Raw genomic sequence first — 8,173 nt, 5'->3', positions numbered from 1 at the left:
ACTTCATGGACACTCCTTGGATATATGCATATGTTTGTTCTGACATGTGCTCAATTATATGATATATGTTTTAATTTAAAACACTTGTCAAACACTTCTTCAATGTATATCTTACACTTCACAATGCTCACATACATTTCTTGAAACTCGTTAGACATAGTTCGGGTTCATTTCAGTCCATACCCAAGTTCAAAACTGTGATTTAAAAGGGTCATTTTGAGTGTCTAGTTCATATCTGAGCAACTTCCAATTTATAATTACCAACATAATAAAAGAAACTAAAAAACATAATAGGAATTCTAATTCTAGTAACACATGAATTGAAAAATAATAATACTCTTATGTAAATTATTAATCTCAATATACATATGCATGTTTACCCTCTAGAAATGCATCTTGCTTTGATTCTTTCCAACTTATAAGTGGATTAGCTTGAGAAACAATAATACTTGTAACATGATCATCTAAAGCTACACTATAAAGCAACATTTTCTTGCATATTTGCGTCAGGTTTACTAGAACTGACCACATCGTTAAGTCTTGTTTTGAATCTTGGGAGCAAGAACAATTGCGTAGATTCTTATCATGCATTACCTTGTGAACGCCGGCCCATGAAGGCCCACCCAAATACATCTTATATTATATAAGATGTATGAGATGTTTAGGTTTTGGTGACGCAAAGGAGGGGTCAGCCGCAGTTGAGGGCAAGCGCGAAGGTGCAGGTTTTTTTCTTGGTTGGCGGCTGCGGAGAAAAAGCAAACAAGGAGATTTATTTGGTTCTTTTTCGGCAGAAGAAATTCAGAGCAAAGGAGTTGATTATTGCGGCGGTCTTCAATTTGTTCTGAGCATCTTTTGTAGAGAGAGTTAGTGTGAGAGGTTTGAGAGTTTTGTGTGAGGGTTTTATTTGTGAGATTCTTGTGTAAACCCTAGTTGTAATCTCTCCCTCTATTAGTAGATCTCCCCCCTCCTTGCCCCGTGGACGTAGGCAAATTGCCGAACCACGTAAAAATTGGTTGTACTGCTTTTGTGTGATTTGTAATAGCTTTTAGGATCCCTCGACAGGTCAGTCCTAAAACTGATGAGAGGAAGAGCCGATATCTCACTTGGTTGAGATATCCGCTTCAGATTCTTGTCTCCTTGGTGAGACGGGAATTCTTATTGCGATCTGACTCTCTTGTTGTGCTGCCGAAGTGCTGCCGAAATTTCCGCTGCGCGCAACAAGTGGTATCAGAGCCCAGATTTCAGATCTAGGGTTTTTTGGTGGAGGAAGATTCTTGTGTGAAGCTTAGTTCTTGGAGTTCTCGGCTTCGGTGGAGATAGCATTAGGAGTTGCCGTTGGAGATTTCGCTTTCCTCGTGTGGATAGGAGATCTATTTGGAATCCGATCTAGGGTTCAGTTGGGTGGTTCCTAATTCTATCAAATTTGTTCTTTTTCTACTACAATTTGGAGTTAGTTCGCAATGGGAGAAGAAGGTGAAAGCAGCAAATCGATGGCGGGTACAATACAAGTTGGTTTTCAAAACACCAAAATTAGTGTGGTGAAATATGACGGAAAAATCAACTTTGGTTTGTGGATGAGCGACGTACAGGATGCGTTAAATGCTCAGAATTTGGAAGAGACCATCATGGTCCACGAGAGGCCACCTAAATATGAAGAGGCGGTATGGGAGAAAATGAATAGGAACGCTTGTGGGGTGATCAGGTCCTGTTTGGAACAGGAGCTGAAGTATGATGTGATTGGGGTGACGTCTGCGATGAAGATGTGGGAAATTCTCAACAATAAGTACCTTACGAAGAGTGTTGAGAACCGATTGCACTTGCTGCGTAGGTTATTCAGATTCCAGATGTCCAGAGGCACCTCGCTTGCGGCTCATGTGAACAACTATACGAAGTTGTTGTCGGACTTGGCGAATGTTGATGAGAAGATATCGGATGAGTACAAGGCGATTATTTTGTTGGGCTCCTTACCGGATGAGGAGTATGATACCTTCGTGCTCACTTTGTTGAACGGGAGATCTTCTATCAGCTATAGTGAAGTGACTAACGCTTTGACGAACTACGATTTGAGGAGGAAGGATAAGGAGACTTCCCGCGCTAGTACTTCAGGAGAGGCCTTGTCGACAAGAGGTAGAAGCCCATATCCGAAAGGTGGTAACAGAGGGAGGTCAAAGTCTAGAGGCCACCACTAATTAACAAAGAACCAATGTGCATTCTGCAAGGAGCAGGGACATTGGAAGAGAGACTGCCCGAAGCTCAAGGAGAAAGAGAATGGCAAGAAAAAGGGCCCGAAGGCCAATGAGGTGAATATTACGAAAGACGATGATTCCGATGATTCGTGCTTTTCTCTACTGATTACTCCGGAGGTGAACCATGTGGATGCATCAGATTGGATGCTTGATTCCGGCGCTACTTTTCATGTGACCCCTAGGCGAGACTGGTTTGCATCTTTTGAGAAAGTCGACGGGGGCGTTGTTGTCATGGGAAATGATCAATCCTGTGGCGTTTGTGGGATAGGTACCGTGCGGATTAGGATGCACGATGGAGTAGTCCGTGAGTTGAAGGAGGTGAGATTTGTTCCTCAACTGAAGAAAAATCTTATCTCAGTTGGAGCTTTGGAGGCGAAGGGATTCAAGGTGACTTTCGAAAACGCTGTAGCGAAGGTTACTAAGGGATCATTGGTGGTGATGAGGGGAGTCCGCAATCGGAATTTGTATTATCTGAAGGGAAGCACCGAGATTGGCCAGGTTGCTTCGGCTATTTCAGAAGCGGACATGAGCAGACTTTGGCACTATAGATTGGGGCACACAGGTGAAAAGTCACTGCAGGCATTGTGCAAGTAGGGGCTATTGAAGGGAGCCAAGAGTGGAAAGATTGAGTTCTGTGAGCACTGTGTTCTTGGCAAGAAGACGAAGGTGAAGTTTGGGACTACCATTCATCAGACGAGGGGCATCCTGAACTACGTGCACACAGACGTTTGGGGTCCCACCAAGACTGCATCATTTGGTGGTAGACATTGGTTCGTCACTTTTGTAGATGACTATTCTAGGCGTTGTTGGGTGTACACCATGACGAAGAAGAGTGAAGTCCTAGATTTGTTTGTGGAGTGGAAGAAGAGATTGGAACTGCAGACTGGGAGAAAGATCAAGACGTTGCGATCCGACAACGGTGGTGAGTATACTTCTGACCCCTTTCAGCAGCTATGTCGAGACGAGGGCATAGAGAGACACTTCACAGTTAGTCATACACCGCAGCAGAATGGGGTGGCAGAGAGGTTGAATCGGTCTTTACTGGAGAAGATCCGATGCTTATTGTCGCAGAGTGGTTTGGAGAAGATCTTTTGGGCTGAGGCACTTACATATGCGAGCCACCTCATTAATAGGCTGCCTTCATCTGCGATTGAGGGGAAGACCCCTATGGAAATGTGGTCGGGAAAGCCAGCACACGACTATGACCAGCTCAAGGTATTTGGGTGCCCTGCATATTATCATGTTAGAACTGATAAATTAGAACCTCGAGCTAGGAAGACCATATTTGTAGGATTCAAGCGTGGTGTCAAGGGATACAAGCTTTGGGATCCAGTGGATAAGAAGATTGTGCTGAGTAGGGACGTCACATTCGATGAGGCTTCTATCTTGAAGCTTCCCAGCTCTCATCGGGTGGATAGCGACCCGATGGAGGAGATATCGCAGGTGGTGGAGATCGATGCAGCTCCACATTGTAGAGAGGCGACGTTGGGAAGTCGATTAATTTGCTGTAAATAAGAAAATTTGGGTTAGATGGTCAAATAAATTAGGTTTAGGGTTTTGTAGAGAGGAGATAATACTAATTTACAATGAAGAAGGGGGCGACCTGAGGAGGAGGTGGTGGAGGCGGTGGAGGAGGAAGAAGAGAAATAGATCTGGCAGGAAGACCTCTGACCACGATGGACCGGGGTGGTTTGCGGAGGGAGGGACTGAGGCGTAGAGCGACGAGCCCTGGCGAATGATGGAGTCGCAGGTGGAGGGGGTACAATCGGCCCGCAACGGAAGATGAAGGAGAAGCCCCTCGACAGAGATCAGGCGGAGGAAGCGAGGAGCCCCGGGTGGATGACGGAGAGTACGTTGTCCCGCGCCTAGGGTTCGGGTCGTGGGGCGGTTCGGACTTGTGACGGGGAATAGACGAGGAGGTGGAGGGGGGATTAGGGCATCTCTCGACACCGCGTCAGACGGGCTTCTTACGGCGCTAGGGATTTTTTTTTTTTTGGGGGGTGGGGAAAGGCGAGGTAGCGGTGAGTGGGTGGCGGTGGGTGGGAGGAGGGGGGATGCGGTTAGTACAGGAAGAACGGAGAAAAAAGAGTTTTAAATTTTTTATAAAACTAATCAAAACTCCCAAACGGTTTAAACCGTTTGGGTGTATCGTTCGGGATTTTTTAATCTCTCAAACGGTTTTGAATGTTTGGATTTATTATCCCAAACAGTTTAAACCGTTTGGGCTATTTTGACTTGTCCAAACGGTTATGATAACCGCTTAGTCTGTTCTGTTTTGTACTACTGCTAGTATTATCAAATAACTTAAATTTAATATTATCATCTAATCTACTATGGGTCTAAATTTAAACAAGAAAATTTCTTAAAACTCTAATGAAGTATATAATGCTATCAAGTGTCAGAATTGAAACAATTTAGATAAAGAAATTACCCAATCCGATATTATTTTGATTATAGACTACTCTGTGATCGACAATAGACCTGACGAGAAAATATAAATGCAATTTCACATAAAGGAGAAAATGTAGACAATGGGTCTAATTTAGCAGTGCTCATGAGAAATGTGAAATGAAGGACTATAAGTAAACTAAAATCAGATAAAAATAAATCTAAAATCAGAAAACAAGATAACCATAAAAATAAAGTCACAAAAGAATTACAGTTCAAAGTAAAAATCGTAGCTTTCCCATAAATCAACAACAATTTTAACGAAGTAAGCATTGGATTGAAAGCTTTGAAGTTGGAAGGTACTTTTTTCCAAAACTTTTGGTCACTTTGAAATCCATAACCGAGAGCAATTCTAATGCACCGTGGGATCACTTTTGAAATCACATTAGGCCATAACCTTAAATCATTTTGAAAATCACCTTATATGTCTGGAGCTGTTTTGAGCTTCCTGACACTTCAAAACCTACAATCTAAATATCAATTTGATAAATAACAGTTAATCAGTTTTGATTTAGATCTGGAATTGGTTAATGTGTATAGCATGATTTATCTTTTTATATAACTCTGATATACTTTTATTATATGGGCCTGTTTGGTTCGTTTCCTTGATATAGGGAAATGCAATTCCATGTAAAGAAACACAAGTTTTGAGTTTTCCAAACTTTTCAAAGAAATAGATTGTTTCGCTTTGGTTCGCACATAAAAAATGGTGGGAAACCAATGTATTTATTTTTCTTGTGTTTGGTTCGCATAGAAAAAAAGGAAAAACTTTTATTGATTTGACATTTTCCACTTTTCTTGTGTTTGGTTGGTTTTAAAGTTTGTAGGAAAAAGTATTTATGATCATCATGGTAAGATTACCCCCACTATATACAAATTTATTTGTGCTCGAGGTAATCTTAATCATAAAAAAGTTCGTATGTTACATGAACAAATATTAATATCCCGAATGAATTATAAATTTCTGTTTGTACTCGGGCTCTTAGAAGATAGAACTGGAGCAGGCTTCTTAGCTGTTTTTGAGGAATTGAAGGATGAAGAATAGCGAGTCCTTCTTAGTTTGCTATGCATGAACTCAAACCACATATAACAAGATAATATCTTTTTATCGGTTGCCCTTGTCAGCGGGTTTTGAACAATCACGAGTTCACAAAAACATCAATGATGGTCAATATATAAATGCATCATAAAACACCAGGAAATAAATACCTTTGTATATATATATTTACATATACATATGAAATATGTGTCTGCTTAATCTTTTCTAGTTTTACAGGGAAGCATTAAACAATCCGAATAGCGTGTTTGTGAAAGCATGTACAGAAAAATAAACAAAGCAGAGAAGAAGGTGTCTGACAACCCTTGTACGACCTGATGATCCCTTCTTCAATCCACTTTCATTTTCGGTGGAACGGTCATCATTTGACTTGTGATCATCTTTGTAGATATCCTTGAACGATTCACCATCCCTTAAACTACCAAAGCCTCAATACCGATCACTGCTCCCAAATGAGGATGCACTTAAACTTAAATGTTACTCCCATCGAGGACAGTCCAAAATACCTACGTGCAAGAACATTACAAGGTTCCATCTCAGTTAGCTTCAATAATATTATTATTTAGGAGCAAAACAATTTTAATTAAACTGACGCACTTATCACGGGTTGCAGCAGCTTTATTTCTAACTGCTTGTATTTTTTCTGTCATATATAAGAGCTACAATGGTTTCAACTTTCTTCCTCACGATTGATTCCAACATCCTTTCCATGAACACAAATAGCAAATTGGACAATGTGTGCACACAAAACTTGGCCATGAACACAAACATCAACTTGGACAATGTGTGCACACAAAATTGATTCAGCCACAAAGCCTGCACACACAGTCTCACTAAAGCCCGCACACACAGTCTCACTAAAGCCCAATATTCACAACCTGGCCTCCACACATAGCTTAAGGAAATGAATCAAGAAACTGATTCTGCTGCATTACTACTTCTTCCTTTGTTTGTCCTCGCGACTTTCTTCAGGGTGTACAGAAAAGTCGGTCAAGCTATGGTGATGTGTTCCGATCATTCCAAAGTTGAAGGAATGCTTCAAGTACAGAAAAGTCGGTCAAGCTATGGTGATGTGTTCCGATCATTCCAAAGTTGAAGGAATGCTTCAATATTTCTAAGTGTGTCTATTTCGTCATGTGATGTGTTCCGATCATTCCAAAGTTGAAGGAATGCTTCAATATTTCTAAGTGTGTCTATTTCGTCATTATTCTTTAATTTAATTGCTAGTGATTGAAGGAATCAGCAGACCAATATCACTTGCAACAAGTTAAAAAAAAACACTTTACACACTTGTTTTGGATGTGAATTCATTGTCCATTTCACTCTAACAATCTAATGCAGAGTTGCAAGCAGATGGAGTTATAATATCAAAATCATTTCTATGTCAAACAAAATAAAAACAGAACACGTAAACATGCAGTTGTAAGAACCTATAGCCTACAAGGAGTAACACGTCCTAAATTGCTAGAAACTTAAATAGCTAATCACACAGTGCAGGGTTAGAAAATGAATACACCTTCAAAAATCTATATTGATTCGGTTACACCGCAAAAGAAGCAATATAACTAATCCACGTAACACAATGAACGCATTACTAGCTGCGATATAATTAAAAACTACTAAGAACATTGAGTAAAACCATAGAACTTAAAGCATCACAGATAAATTATAAATATATCCTTTTCTTTGCAAACCCTTGGTAAAAAAGGCAACATTCGACAAAATTAAGCACTCAAACCATTATAAATAAATAAAAATGACAAGCTTCAATGTTCAGAAAACAAGCCAATCACAATGCCAACAAAATTTAATTAGAAATTGCACAAAATTAACTCTTACAATATCTACACACCTCAAAGGAATAAAACGCTATATAGTGCCCCATCCAAATATCTCTATCCTTCCATCTACACCTGCAAAAATCATATAATCACAACTATAACCAATTTAAGATGGGGGCAACAAGTAGCACGACGAGACACTACAAAGGGTCTATGCACAACTAACCTGAGCTAACAATCTGCTGATAGAACTGATTCAGTGCCTGCGGGTTCAAAACCCCGATGTGCCCATCCTGCGAGAGCCCCAGCTGCAACCCGGGCATCTGCTCATGCTGCCCCCGAGCATCAAGGTGAAGCTCATCCCCCCAGCCCTCCCCCGCCCATCTCCAACCCGTGAAACCCCAGATTCGACGAGCTCGCCCCCAACCCGAACCCCGATCACAGCCCCATCTGAGGCCGTCGACCTTCGTGTGGCGATCTTTGTTCAAGGTCCGCTTGGGGGCTAGGGTTTTGCGGTGAGGTCGTCGGAGGCGGCGACAATTTGGAGCTCCGACGAGGTCGAGGCCTTGTTGTTGTTGTTGGTGGTGTCTTTGGGATCCATTGGAGTTAGAGAGAGAGAGAGAGAGAAAGCTGAGAGCTTT

At 41.4% G+C, this 8,173-nt stretch overlaps 1 long non-coding RNA gene across 1 annotated transcript; it reads right to left on the bottom strand.

Annotated features, from left to right (window-relative positions):
• On the bottom strand, positions 5,893-7,949 carry LOC109846396. Its single transcript, XR_002248489.1, has 3 exons — positions 7,759-7,949; positions 7,604-7,664; positions 5,893-6,257 (listed from the first exon to the last, which is right to left on the bottom strand). It is a non-coding gene; the product is annotated as an uncharacterized LOC109846396 (long non-coding RNA).

Source organism: Asparagus officinalis, chromosome 6 (assembly GCF_001876935.1).
Source record: "Asparagus officinalis chromosome 6, Aspof.V1, whole genome shotgun sequence".
Taxonomy (NCBI): Eukaryota; Viridiplantae; Streptophyta; class Magnoliopsida; order Asparagales; family Asparagaceae; genus Asparagus; species Asparagus officinalis.
The sequence above is the reverse complement of the archived record's forward strand: the minus strand, read 5'-3'. Positions and strand labels throughout refer to the sequence as shown.